This window comes from Hevea brasiliensis, chromosome 16 (assembly GCF_030052815.1).
Source record: "Hevea brasiliensis isolate MT/VB/25A 57/8 chromosome 16, ASM3005281v1, whole genome shotgun sequence".
NCBI classification, from domain to species: Eukaryota; Viridiplantae; Streptophyta; class Magnoliopsida; order Malpighiales; family Euphorbiaceae; genus Hevea; species Hevea brasiliensis.
The window spans coordinates 70,967,425-70,982,376 of record NC_079508.1 but is presented as its reverse complement, the minus strand read 5'-3'; positions in this window follow the sequence as shown (position 1 = coordinate 70,982,376).

Here is a 14,952-nt window from a genome sequence, read left to right as displayed (position 1 = left end):
GGCCTCGTTTTCGATCCCAAAGCAGAGTAAAAATTCAATTTCATGTATTTTGAATCGAACCGGCCGAATCGAAATGAACCGGTCCTTTCTTTTTCCTTTTTTCCTCTTGTTTCTCTCTCCTCCCTCTCCATCTCCGCCCGCCATCACCTCCTCTCCCCTCCCAGCAGCGCCGATGACCTCCCCCGGCAGGCCTTCAGGCTGCAAGAAAATAGCGCCAAACTCCTCCCCATGCGCGCGTGACTCTTCATCTTTCTGGGCCGATTCCGGCCAATCCGGCCACCAATCGGACCGGATTTTATCCCAAAACACATCTACACCTCGAGAGCTTTTTATAGACACTAAGAACACAAAAATCTATTTAGCAGTTTGTCCAATTTTTGCTCAGGAAGTTTTAGCCCATTTTGATTTTTGGGCTAGATTTATCGAAAATCGTAAACCCTATCAAAAATCCGAAAGTACCAGAGTGCTCCACTCGACGAGAGTTTCGCAACAATACCCATTTCAAATTTTTCCGGCACCGTTTTTCTGTAGGTTTCGCAAAACTTGGCAGTATTTTTCTGATCATTAAATAAATTTAGAAAATTTCATAAAAATTATATACTTACCCCCGTGTTGTGGGCTTTGCGTAGGTACCTTCAATTTATGGAAATTCAACAGTTGCTTAGGTTTGTAATTTCGGGCCAGGCAGGCAGGCTACTGAAAAAGTTTCAGAATTGGGTCGAAATTATAGGCTAACCCACCATTTTCAAACATTTTGGACGCGTCCCCAAGGTTGGAATTAGCATAGGTAAACCCGAACCCTACTTTTTCTTAATTATCTAGTGCCTGATTTTGGATAAAAAATCTATAAAATATTTGTGGTAGGTTAGAAAAATATAATTCATTTTGCATTAGATTAATAATATTGCTAAAGACCACGGGACAAAGTTTTAGAATTTTTAGAGCTTATTTGGGTAGTTTTTACAAAAGGGGTAATTGTAGGGACTAAATTATAATTTTTCAAATTATGATTGTTGACTGTTTAGATGGGCTCAGGAGGGGCCATGTGATGTGATTGAGTTGTGAATGTGTGACTTGTGGATATAGAAATACATTTTGAGCCCTTTTGCAGGTTGGGTAGGTCCTAGGTATAGGGGAGACTCTGCTGGATTTTTGACACGACTGAGGGTGTCTTTGGTCTTTTTCAAACTTGTATTGACTCAAATATATTAAATAATTGTAATAAAATTTGTCAGGTGAGCCGAGACAACCTTTCTCCTCCGCCCAGTCGCAGCAGTGACCTCAGTTTAAGTCTGTGAGTAAAATATTAATTTTAATTATAATTTCAATATTATTATATGTTTAAGCATACCCATGCATCACTTATAAATATGTATCTATGTAGTTAAATATTAGGCACGTTTTATATTGCATTCTTAATTGATGAAGTGCCATAGATGTGGTTTGTGGTAATTTGGAGTCGTGTGCGTGTGTTGGTGTGCGTGTGGTGTGGTATTGGATATGGATAGGACGGGTAGATGCAGCTTGAAAGACACTCGTTGGGACTCGGTCCTTTATGGATAAGTCGAGGTAGGCACGGCTCAAGATGATCTCGCTGGCCCTTGCTTTTGGTTTATCGTGCGAAAGTCCGGCTTGAGAGACACTCGCTGGCAGAGTTTGGATTAAGAGAGCTGTATAGGGGATCAGCTCTCTCATCTAGTCCAATCATATATGCATTTAATACATTTACAGGTCCAACATGGCAATTATAATACAGATCTCAAATCAAGCAAGTATTTCTAACACATGCGAAATTTTAAAAGTTAGCAAAATTATACAAAATATCACAAATATAAACAGATGACCCGCGAGGGAGAGAAGTAGGTTAGAACTCAATAAGAGATCTCCTATATCCTAGAAAAATAAGGTAAACAGGAGTGAGCGTTCGACATAAAGAGTAAAATACCAATTTTAACTATAATTTCTATAGCTACCTAGAGCTAATGCATCCTAAGGAGTGGAATGGAACACCATCAAAATTTTCATACACATCACATCATAATAGCAAAAAGGTAATTTGGAACACTCACACACCCAATAATGTTCAAACAATATATATACGGGAGCTGATCCCCAATACAGCTCTCTTAATCTAACCTCTGCCAATGAGTGTTTCTCAAGCCGGACTTTCGCTTAATAAGCCAAATGCGGGGGCCAGCGAGATCATCTCGAGCCGTGCTTACTCTGACTTATCCATAAAGAACCGGGTTCCAGCGAGTGTCTCTCAAGCCGCGTTTACCTGTCCTATCCATATCCATTACCACACCACACACACACTGCTCTAAACTACCACAAACAATATCCATGGCACTTTATCAATTAAGAATGCAATATAAAACTTGCCTGGTGTTTAACTATATATATACATATTTATAAGTGATGCATAGGCATGCTTGAACATATAATAATATTGAAATCATAATTAAAACTAATATTTTACTCACAGACTTAAACCAATGTCACTGCAGTGGCTTGAACATATAATAATATTGAAATCATAATTAAAACTAATATTTTACTCACAGACTTAAACCAATGTCACTGCAGTGGCTGGGCAGAGGAAGAAGGTTGTCCCAGCTCACCTGACAATTTCATTGCAATTGTTTAATATATTTGACTCAATACAAGTTTAGAAAAGTCCAAAGATACCCTAAGTGGTGCCGAAGATCTGGCAGAGTCTCCCCTATACGTAAGACCTAGCCAACCTACAAAAGGGCTCAAAATGCACTTCTATATCCACAAGTCACACATCCATAACTCAATCACATCACATGGCCCCTCCTGTGCCCATCCAAACAGTCAACAACCACAATTTGAAAAATTATAGTTTAGTCCCTATAACTAACCTTTTTACAAAAACTACCTAAATGAACTCTAAAAATTCTAAAACTTTGCCCCGCGGTCCTTAGCAATATTATTAAGCTAATTCAAAAGGAATTATATTTGTCTAATCTACCACGAATATTTTATGGATTTTTAATCGAAGTCAGGCATAAGATAATTAAGAAAAATGAGGGTTCGGGTTTACCTATGCCAATTCTGACCTTGGAGACGCTTCTGGGACGTCCAAAGACAATGGTGTAACACCCCTATTTGCATAGCCTGGTATATTCCACTGTTTCGGTAACTGGTGTTGGTCCGAATAATTAAGGAGATTAGAACCATATTTAAGACACTTAGAAAAACCCTGAATGAAAATAAATATTGATTGCCAGATAGTTAAGTATAAATAAGAAAAACATAGTATAAAAAGTTAAATGAGCCGAGGGTCATAGCGATGGGTAACCTTATCGGAAAGTGACTACGAGGTCAGTCTTAACCCTACTTTTGAACTTGAAAATGTGACGCCGCGGTCCTAAGGACTATTGCGGACCGAGTGGAAAAGAGAAAATCACATAAAAGAGTTGATAAGTCAGTCAAATAATTAGGTCAAGGATCCGGAAGAAATATCAAATTATTTGCAAATTGAGTCAGACTGGCGAGGGGCAAATTGGTCAATTCACCCATAGAGGTGACTCCTGACCTAACTGTCTAATAAAATTAAAGAAATGAAAATTTTAGAATATAGAATTAAATTAAAGAAGAATGGAAAAACTAAGGAAATAGAAAAAGAAAAGAAAAAGTGAATTATTATATCATCACCTTACATCATGCATGATGCAATAAAGGAAAATTTTAATTAATTAAATTTGACCAAGTCAATTATTGCCTAAATAAAGATAAATACTAAAATTAAAAGAAAAAATTTGTCCACTTCCTCTCTCTCTCTCATCTTTCTTAAAATCCTCTATTAAAGCTTGGTTTCAAGCTTGATAAATCACTCCATTAACCCTAAATTTCCCAAATTTCTCCCATAAACCTTACTTTTGCAATTGGACAAGAAGATTGAAGAAGAAAAGAATGGAAGAAAAGAGAAGCAATTGAAGAATTGGGATCCAAAGTAAGGTTAGTGATGTAAACTTAAAATTTTTAGTTAAATGCTTGTGTTTCTGGTTAAATTAACTTAGAATTAAAATGAAAATGGAAACAAATCAAGTGTGAGGATTAATTATGGATTCGGAGAGCTTATAGGGGGACTGAAATTGTTTGAGTTTGATGAAATTAAAGCGATGTAGAAGTGTAATTAAGTGTGTAGATGTTGGCAATGTATTTTAATTTTATCTGTTGAATAAATTGTGTAAATTAGGGTTCTTGAATGCTTAAATTGGGAGAAAAATTGTAGAAAATAGTCAATTGATGCAATTGACCCTAATTGAGGTTAAAAATGGTCAATTGGGACCAATTGTGATGTGTTGGAATGAGTAGAAACAAAATACAATTCGGATTGGTTAGGGGTCCCAATTTGGCAGTTTGACCTAGGTCTCTTTCAGGGACCAAAACTAAAATTTTGCTAACCCAATTAGTGTGAGGCCAATTGGGAATGAAAATAGACATATAATGACACATTTTTCATTTAGAAACCATGCCCAGAAAATGACATTTAGATAGTGAATAATTAGGTCAAACCCAGATATTGTGCACTATCACTGTACCAAAATGATAAAATAAACAGTGTTTATTCATTTGGCCATAACTTGGTCTAGACAGGCCCAAATGACCTGATTTTTATGGCATTGGAAAGCTATGACATAGCACTACAACTTTTATGAAGAACACTAACTCAAATTCTGCTTATAACCAAGTGAAATTGTCACCCAAAGTTAGTGGTCCAAAACTGCCAGAACCAATTAGGTGCCCAGAAATTCTGGGTAACATCAATCCGGCCAGCTTTAGAAAAATGACCATATCTTGGGCTACAAAACTCCAAATAGAATGATTCATTAAAGATAAGACAATAAGGAATAACTTTGATAAAAAACACTTAGCTAAATTTCTACAGTAACCAGACCAATGGAACAGTGCAAAATGGGGAACCAAAACTGAAAAATTGAGAATTTTCTTTGGAGACCTAAAAATTGAAGGGGCAACCACAACCAACAAATTAGGCACCCAAAATGTGGTATGTGGGTGCAATTGGAATTCATATACCTATTAAGCATGAGAAAGTCAACATTTTGACTTGAATAGTGCCATAAATAGTAACCCTGAAATGCAAATTTTTAAGAACATGATTTTAAGCATATTAAGATTAGAATTAAGTAGACATAAATTTATTTATTGGATTTATTTTAAGTTATGATACTGAAACATTGCAAATTGTGTATTTCAGTTGAGAAAAATATGGAGAAAGGAAAGGAAACATCGAGTCAAGGCTTAGAGGCGACTCGCATGAGATTTGTGCAAAACATAGAAATTTCTATAAATTTTCTTCTGTAAATTTTTTTGAATGAATTGTGATATTAAACTGTGACTTATTTGTATTGAAATGATTATTGAAAGGAACAATATGCTTTTGATCTAAACTGTTAGAAAAATAAATTGTGTGTGTTTGAATTGTAAAGTAATGTTTAGAAAATTGTTAAGATAGTTTTGAAACTACAGTGTCATGACCACATATCTGAATGCCTCACTAGCTTGACTAGTGGAAGGAATTAGTTTTGTATTCCCTTTCTGGTTGAAGTGTTAAAGTGTGCGCCAGTAAAGAAAGAAATTTGAATGGGTACCAATAGATTTGAGCTAGCTAGCATTGGTATTCCTCATAAGCCTCTGGCTATTGAGATGAATAATATATTAATGGCATGATATGACAGTGTATTTTTATAAAATTTGTTTTGTGATTTTTGAAGTGAAAAATTTATTTGACTAAAATTTTAAATTGTGTTTTGTATCTGTGTACTATTTTCAGTACTATATTTGGATAAGTGTGATTTAATTTATGCATAAATTAGTATTTTTAGTATATTGTGCACCACTGAGTCATTGTACTCAGCGATGACTTTTTCATTGCTATTGCAGGTAGAGAGACTATTAGAGCAGTCGAGTGAGCTGATGAGGACTACAGCACTGCCTTTGAGATTTTGTCAGGTATAACATTATATCCTTACTGTAAATATTTATTTTGATGTATATGATTGTATGTACATGTTGTAAATTGGTTTTGAGCAGTTGTACAGAATTTGTAATAATATTATTTGGATTTTCTGATGTAAATTTAGATCGATGAATGAAATTCTTTAATATTAGTTTTGAACATAATTGAGTTGAGAATTGACTTGAAATATGGAGTTTGAGAAAAATTGTGTTGATTTGAGTTGTGATGGTGGTTGATTTTGATGAAGTGAATTATAGGAAGTGCTTTTCTACACGTCAAAATTTTTATTTTTTCTCATTTACAACCGGTACTCTACCGAAATTTTTACAAAAATTGAGGAAAAATAAAAATGGTAAAAAATTTTACCTAACTTTATGTTAGTAGTATGCCCTAGAGCATATCATTTAGTATGTATCTTGTACATATTTTATTAATAAAAGGCATTTTTACTTTTCCATTTACATAATATATTTATGTGTAATAGAAAAGGTCCATTGATATTTTGTTAAAAATTCTATTCTTAAGTTGTTAAGAATATGAGTGATAGTATTTCTAGCACAAAGTATCATAAATAGGTTCACAATCGAGGATACTTCATAATAAGGACATGACTTATCCAGAAAGATTGTAATCATATTTGTTCCCAAGTTATTTATATGAGATGTAAATAAGATGGAATGGTGAGTCTTATGCCATATAACAAACATGATAGGTACTTATACATGATAAGTAGGCCGAACCAATGACATTTATGATAAGCACATGGAGTTTACTCTTGTCAATACATTGTCATAAATCATATCAATACATATAATCTTTAGACCTGAGATAGCACAGTTATCTTGTATATAGGTGGTTTGAGTTTGATATTACTTTCATACTTGTACTGTGTATGGGTATATGGGCATGTGTTAGCTCCTACTAGTTATATATAGAGGTAGGTGTTGATCAAGATGGAATCTGTTCCTCTAAGTAAATAGGGATAAAATCCTATGTTCATTTAATTGTTCTTGATGTTTCAAGTTCCTGGCCAAGACAGATAGATTTATTCAGAAAAGAGTTTCTGATGAGAAAAATCTTTTTAATCAAGAATTGGAATTAAAAGAGAATATAATATTCATAGTAAATAGGGTTTGACATAAACCATGACTCCAGCTCAAATTAGAATTTTGTAACAAAGAGATTTTAGTGTATGGTAATATATGATTATAGGTTCATTTAAGGTAAACCTTATTACTAATTAGGTGACCATGGCATGCTATGCTAAGTGTTAACTATGGTCTATGAGGTGCATAAAATGATTTAGAGAAATCATTTATGGTAAGAAAGAGTTCTGATGATATTAAGAGTTGATATCATGTCTCATTGCCAATTAGTGATGAGCCTAGTAAGTCACACATACACAAGTAATTACCAAATTAAATATTAATTAATTAAAGAGTTTAATTGATTAATTAAATAGGTTTGGTTTGTAATTAGATTGCAAAGTCCCTAGCATGGCTTGAAACCAAATCTAGGTTATTGGATGTATAATATAAGTTAAATTTATATTTAAAGTGTTTAAATATGAATTTAATTAATGGGGAATTAATTAATAAAGATTAATTAATTAATTTATATTTGATATAAATTGATTAGAAGAAGAGAAATAATTATTTTGGGTTGAGAACTCAAAATTAAGACACAGGAGTATTTTGGTCATTTCACAGGGTGACATGTGACACCATGAGATGGTGACACATGGCACTACACATAAGCTTGCCAAATGTCTTTTAATCATGTAAGATGATCAAAGTCAAGATTAAATATATGTTTGACACTTGGCATAATGTGATTGGATCAATTTCATGTAAGATGATCAAAGTCAATATTAAATATAGTTTGACACTTGGCACAATGTGATTAGGTCAATTAAACCTAGAACCAATCAGAGGGTGACATGTAGCAAGGGTTTTAAGTGATCACCTAGCTATATAAGTGTAAGGATGAAAGAACAAAAACACAAGCTGCCATTCATCTCTTTGTACTGCCACCCTTGGTTGCTCTCCCTTCTCTTCTTCTTCATCTCTCATCAATTCAAAGAGATTACTAAACAATCTCTTGAATTAAAAATACTAGAAATTATTTCTAGTGTCCTGTTTACATCTGTAATCTCTTAAAAGGCAAAACTTGATTTTCTAATTCATAGAAAAAGCTTTAGAAGCTGTTCAAGAGCTACCATAGGTGATCTTGATGTGGACAAGCTAGAGGGACAACATCTGGTGTCCTATAGACGCATCTCAAAGGTGTCAAACACACTGCAGTGCATCAAAAAGATTAGTGCACTTGTTCTTGATCTAATCTAGGGTTCTAATGAATTAATCTGTTAATTCTAAAATCTTAAATGGCAAATATAGATTCAAAACTATATTAAAAGAGTTTTAATATGTTATTTATCATTGAAATCAAATAGACAAAAATGAATCTTGTATAATACATGTGACCCTAGATGAAAAATTTTGAATTTCAATTATCTAAACTTGTGATTTTTTACTCTTTCGTTCCTTCAATTGGTATCAAAGCCACTATATTTTCCATTTAAATTGTTGATTATATGATTTAATTGTGTGGTTTGATCATGAGATGATAGATCCATTGCTGGTTACAAAGGAAAAGTGGCGGCTTGGTGATGAACACCATTGGTGCGCACACTTTGTGGTCACCAATGGTGTGCGCAAGGTTTGGGTTTTTAATTTACAATTGTTGTATGATATAAAAGCTCATCCTATGTCTAATTAAAATTTTTAATTAGAGTTTTAATCACACAATTAAATTTTGATTCAGATCTGAATTTTAAAAGTTATTTGAATGTGATTCAAACCTGAATTTTTAAAGTTGTTTGAATGTGATTCAAATCTAAATTTTAAAAGTTGTTTGAATATGATTCAAATCTGAATTTTTTAAATTTGTTTGAATGTTATTTAAATATGAATTTGTAAATTTGTTTGAATATGATTCAAATCTGGATTTTTAAATTTGTTTGAATGAGATTCAAATCTGAATTTTTAAATTTGTTTGAATCATATTCAAATCTGGATTTTTAAGTTGAATATGAGATATTCAATTTAATTTACGTAGGTATGTTTTATTTAATTATTAAATAGTGATATGCATGATGGATGATCATGGACTATAAAAGACCAATGTGATTGGATTTATTTCTTTTATGTTTCTTTGGGTTGTAAATTAATTAATTAATTTTAATTTATTTTTGGGCATGTATTATTAAGGTTGTAATAATTTTGGATTGTAATTTCATTTATTTAGTTCTTGTAAATTCGCCTTGGTATGCCAAGGATTACTATGTAATTGGATTGCAAGAAGATCAAGGAGGTCAAGAGCATTGGTGGGACCAGTGGGAGGAATTCAAGATCAAGTGTTGATTATGTACTCCTTCAGCAACTCTTGTAAAATTGAATGAATGAAATGCACCTAGGAATGCCCTGATTCAATTCTTGGTGGCTCAAAATTGAATCCCTTAGAAAGTCCATGATCATACCATATTTACTATTTATCCACGAATGCATGAGATGTATGGGAATTTATGCAAGTATATGATATATGCATGCTAAATGGATAATGTGTAAAGTGAGACCATAATAGTAATTAGGACGACCACAAAATCTTTCAAATAAATGATTAAGTTGGATATGCTATAATTAAAGTAATTATAACATGGGCCCTCCATTGAGGCAATTATTTTAAGAAATTTTAAATAGTTGCATATAATACAATTAATTTAAGAGATTTTCTTAAGAATAATTGTTAAGCATGAGATGTTGTAAATATGTAAATGGTTTGGTGGCCAATAATGGATGTGCTTGAGGACATTAAAATTATTTGCATATTTACTGGGTCAATGGGATCAACTTAACTAATGCAAGATAAGTCAATAATGGATGTGCCTAAGATTTTGAGCATTAGGGGCTAGGTAAAGGATTGAACCTCACATGAGATGTGATGGGCAAGGAGTTGCTCACTTATAATTTATTGTAATTCCAATAATGGATGTGCCTGAGGAAGATTAATATGATTTTAAGAATTCAATCACCCACTGGAAATCCATCCAACTAGGATTTCCGTTTTCTACTTTGGAAGTGTAGGATTCGCTAAGTTAGTGGTAGGACCAATTTGATTAAAAGACCATAATCATTTTGGTTAAATACATAATATATTTACTAATTAATCTGATTATTTTTTGCAGTTAATTTTCTGATAATAATGAGCACAGAACAACCACCACCATCTAATATCCTTGTAAGCATACTTGATCGCAATAGGTTGACAGGACTTAATCTATCTGATTGGCTAAGAAATTTGAAACTTGTTCTGAACCTTGAACATATAGGATATGTTATAGACTCACAGGTTCCTAGTCCCTTACCTCCAAAGGCCACACAAGAGGAACATGAAACTTTGGACAAGTGGAAGGAGCATGATATGAGAGCCAATTGTTATATGCTTGCTTCTATGAGTAATGAGTTACAGAAGCAATATGAGAACATGCAGAGTGCGAGTGAGATCCTCCTTCACCTACAAGAGTTGTACGGTGAGCACAGCAGGAATGCTAGGTAGGAGATATCTAGACAGCTATTCTGCATGAGAATGTCTGAAGGACAGAATATTGGAGATCATGTCCACAAGATGATTTGGCTGATTGAGCAGTTAGAACATCTTGACTTTAACATGGATTTCCAACTGCAGACGGATTTGATCCTTCAGTCCCTTCCTGAGTCTTTTGGGAATTTTGTGACAAATTTCCATATGACCAAACAAGAATGCACCTTGGCTAGTTTACTCAACATGCTGGTTATTGCCCAAAAGAAAATGCCGGGTAATAAAGGAAAAGAGGTAGCTTTGATTACATCTTCTTCTGCTGGAAAGTCCAACAAGAAGAAGAACAATTAGAAAAGAAACCTCAAGTTCCAGGATCTTCCAAGAAGATAGCCAAACAGAAAAAATAAATACCAAAGCTGACAAAGGCAAAGGAAAGTGTTTCCACTGCCAGAATGATGGGCACTGGAATAGGAACTGCCCAGAGTGTAGTCAATAATAGAAGCTTGCAGTAACGAGATATTAGACTCTGGATTGGCAATGGCTCAACTGTTGAAGCCTTAGCCATATGATCTAAATCTTTATACATGTGTGAACATGTTTTGTATTTAAATAAGGTTTTACATGTACCTGATGTTTTTAAAAACATCATTTCTATATCTAGTTTGACTAGAGGTGGTTATGAATTTCAGTTCATAAATGATGTTTGTAATATTTATTTTCAAAATAAATATATTGATTCGCGTTATATGCATGACGGACTTTATTATTTAGATAATAAAGTTAAATACAAATCTAATGTAAGCAATCTAAAAGAATGCAATGCCATGGTGAAAATCAACTAGAGTTCAAAATATATTTGACACTTAACATTAGGTCATGTTGCAGAAGATAGGATTACAAAACTGGAGAAAATGGGGATTTTATCCTCATTGGGCTCTGAGCCTACTCCAACCTGTGAATCCTGCCTTCAGGGCAAAATGACTAGATCACCCTTTTTGGACAAGGACTAAGAGCTGAAAATATTTAGGAACTAATACATAGTGATGTATGTGGCCCATTTAAAGAAATGGCTGGAGGCAGTTTTCATTATTTTATTACCTTTACTGATGATAAATCAAGGTTTGGGTATTTGTATTTGTTGAAATACAAACATGAATCCTTTGAAAAGTTCAAAGAATTTAAATCTGAAGTAGAAAATCGAACAGAAAAAAGTATTAAAACTCTTCGATCAGATCGTGGAGGTGAATACTTGAGTATTGAATTTGATGAATACTTGAAAGAGCATGACATTGTTTCCTAGTTGACTCCTCCAGGAACACCACAGCTGAATGGTGTATCTGAAAGGAGAAATCATACCCTATTAGAATCCCTTATAGTGTATTTAATGAGTTATCGGTAGGTGAAGTTCGGTAATTTATTAGGTATATTACGGGATCATGTTATGCCTTAAAGAAGGGCAAGGTGTGATAGGTAGGGGAGAGCAGTTTTTGGTTTAAACTGAAAAACCGAACCGAACTGATTCAATTCGGTTTAATCGGTTTGGTTTTAAATTCAATCGGTTCGGTTTGGTTTATAATTTTAATAATTTTAGTTAATCGGTTTGGTTCAATTATTTTCATAAAAATAAAAAATCGAACCGAACCAAAATTATTAATATATATAGGAAATAAAAGAAAATCGAATCAAACCGAATCGAACCGAATCGGCATCAAAGAAAACTGAACCAAACCTTAAGATTTTTTACTTTTGATTTCTATTTTTTATGTTTTTATGTTTTTATATTTAGATTTAATGTTAAAAATATGAAATTTTATAAATTTAGGTTTGATTGGTTTAAAATCGAATCGAACCGATATTTATCGGTTCGATTTGATTTGATTTTCTCTTATGAATTGGTTTGGTTTGGTTTTTAAAATTTTTTATTTTCGATTTTCGGTTTTATCAGTTTGGTTCTATTCGAAACCGAACCGACCGTTTGCACACCCCTAGTGATAGGTGGGGTAGCCTATACTCTCAATCCGGTTTTGAAGCTTTCTCAGTAGTCTGCCTGCCGGGCCCAAAATTACAGATCCGAGTAACTGTCAAATTTTTGCGAATTGAATATACCTACGCGAGCCCACAAAAAGGGCATTAGTATATAATTTTTACAGAATTTTTTAAATTCATTTAATGCTCGAAAAAATACTATGAAGTTTCGTGGTACAAATCGAAAAACGGTGTCGAAAAAATTCAAAATGGGTATTGCCACGAGCTCTTATCAAGTGGAGCACTATGGTACTCTCGGATTTTTAGTGGGGTTTACAGTTTTCGAAAAATCTAGCCAAAAGTCAAAATGGGGTAAAAATTTTAGAGCAAAAATTAGACAAACCGCTCCATAGATTTTTGTGTTCTTTGTGTCTATAGAAAGCTTTCGAGGTGTAAATGTGTTTTTGAATAAGACACGATCCGATTGGTGGCCAGATTGATCGGAATCGGCCTGGGAAGTCGAAGCTGCTCGCGCACATGGAGGAAACTTCCGCGTGGTTTTCCTGCGGCCTGGAGGCCAGCTGGCAGCGGGAGAGTGGTGGAGAAAGTCGGCGACGGCACGGGAAGGGGTGGGGGAGCGGTGGCCGGTGCGGAGGGAGGGAGGGAGGAGAGAGAAACGAGAGAGGGAAGAGAGGCATCGAGGAGAGAGAAGAGCGGGGAAGAAAAGGAAGAAGGGATCGGTTCGATTCAATAGGTCTGATTTGGTTTGGTTTGATTCGAAAGTTTCGATTCAGAATACCCAAAATTCAATTTTTACTCTGCCTTGTAACAAAAAATGAGGCCTAAAAATTTTGAAAAATTTTAGAAAACTCAAAAAAATTTGTAGGGTCTAAATATATTTTTAGTTTTGCCACGTGGTCTTTAAATTAATTTTTAAAAATCACCAAAGTTTTATATTTTTGAAAAATTGAACCCAATTTTAAAAATTCGAAAAATTTCAAATAATTTTTCCATATTTTAAATAAAATAAAATATTAATAGTTACCCATAAAATAATAAATTTAAAAATTAAGGGTGTTACAATTTTAATAATTTTATTAATTTTTTTCATAAATATATATTTTTAATTTGTTATATATGAAAATAAAATATAAAAATATTTTATTTTTTAATAAAAATAAAATAAGTGAAAATTTGTTTATATATAAAAAAAAATGATTAATTCTATACTTTTATCAATATCAATAATTTAAAACAAATAGTTATAAAACTATAACCAATAAAGTATTTGTTACTTTAATATTTAATCAAAGTTTATTCATTCCTAAAATTTGAAAAAAAAATGCTATAAATTTATAACAAATAAAATAATTACCCGTGAAAAAAAATTAAAATTTTATATAGATATTTATATAAATTTTTTATTTAATTAAATAGTTAATTTTCTAATAATAATATTTTTATAGTTATGTTAATTAAATAGTTAATTTTAATATTAATTTTACAATTATTTTAGGAATGCAAAGGTGGGCTCCGTTTCGCATAACATATTTTTTTCTAATTTATTCACGTTATTATTATTATTATTATTATTATTATTATTATTATTATTATTATTATTATTATTGTTGTATGATTTAATTTATTAGATAAAGTTAAATATTTAATTGATTATTTATTATTTAAATAAATATTAAATGATTAATTTATGAAATAATATAAGTTATTTTTATGTGTAATTTTATTAATAATATATATAAGATTAATATAAGTTTATTAATGATCAACTTATAATTTTAAATAAGTTTTAACATGTTTAAATTTAATTCAATTTTTAAAAAATATAATTTCCACAAATAAGTGAATCGATCATTGAATATGTAATTTTATTTTTAAAATAATAATATATTTAAATTTTAACTCCTTAAAAAAATATGGTTCGCCCTGGTGAGGTGCTGGAGAAGGACAAGAATCACGATAAAGATTACTAAATTTTATTACCCGAAAAATACTCGAATTCGTTTAATTTTATATATTTAATTAATATTTTATATAAAAAATTATTTTTATTAGTAATTTATATTTTAAAAATTTAATAATTTCATAAAATATTTTAATTTTATTTTTATATAAAATAAAAAATATAAATATTTATAAATATTATTAAAAATATATATATTTTTTTATTTAATTAAATATTTATATAAACGGGTTTGGGTAACGGATACCCAATATATAAAACTCAAACCCGATCAAAACCCGTCACGGATATTAAATTTCAAATTCGAACCCGTCACGGGTATTAAATTTCAAATTTGAACCCGTCTCAAACCCAATTATATACGATCCAAACTCATTCTATTAGGGTTCGATCGGATCGG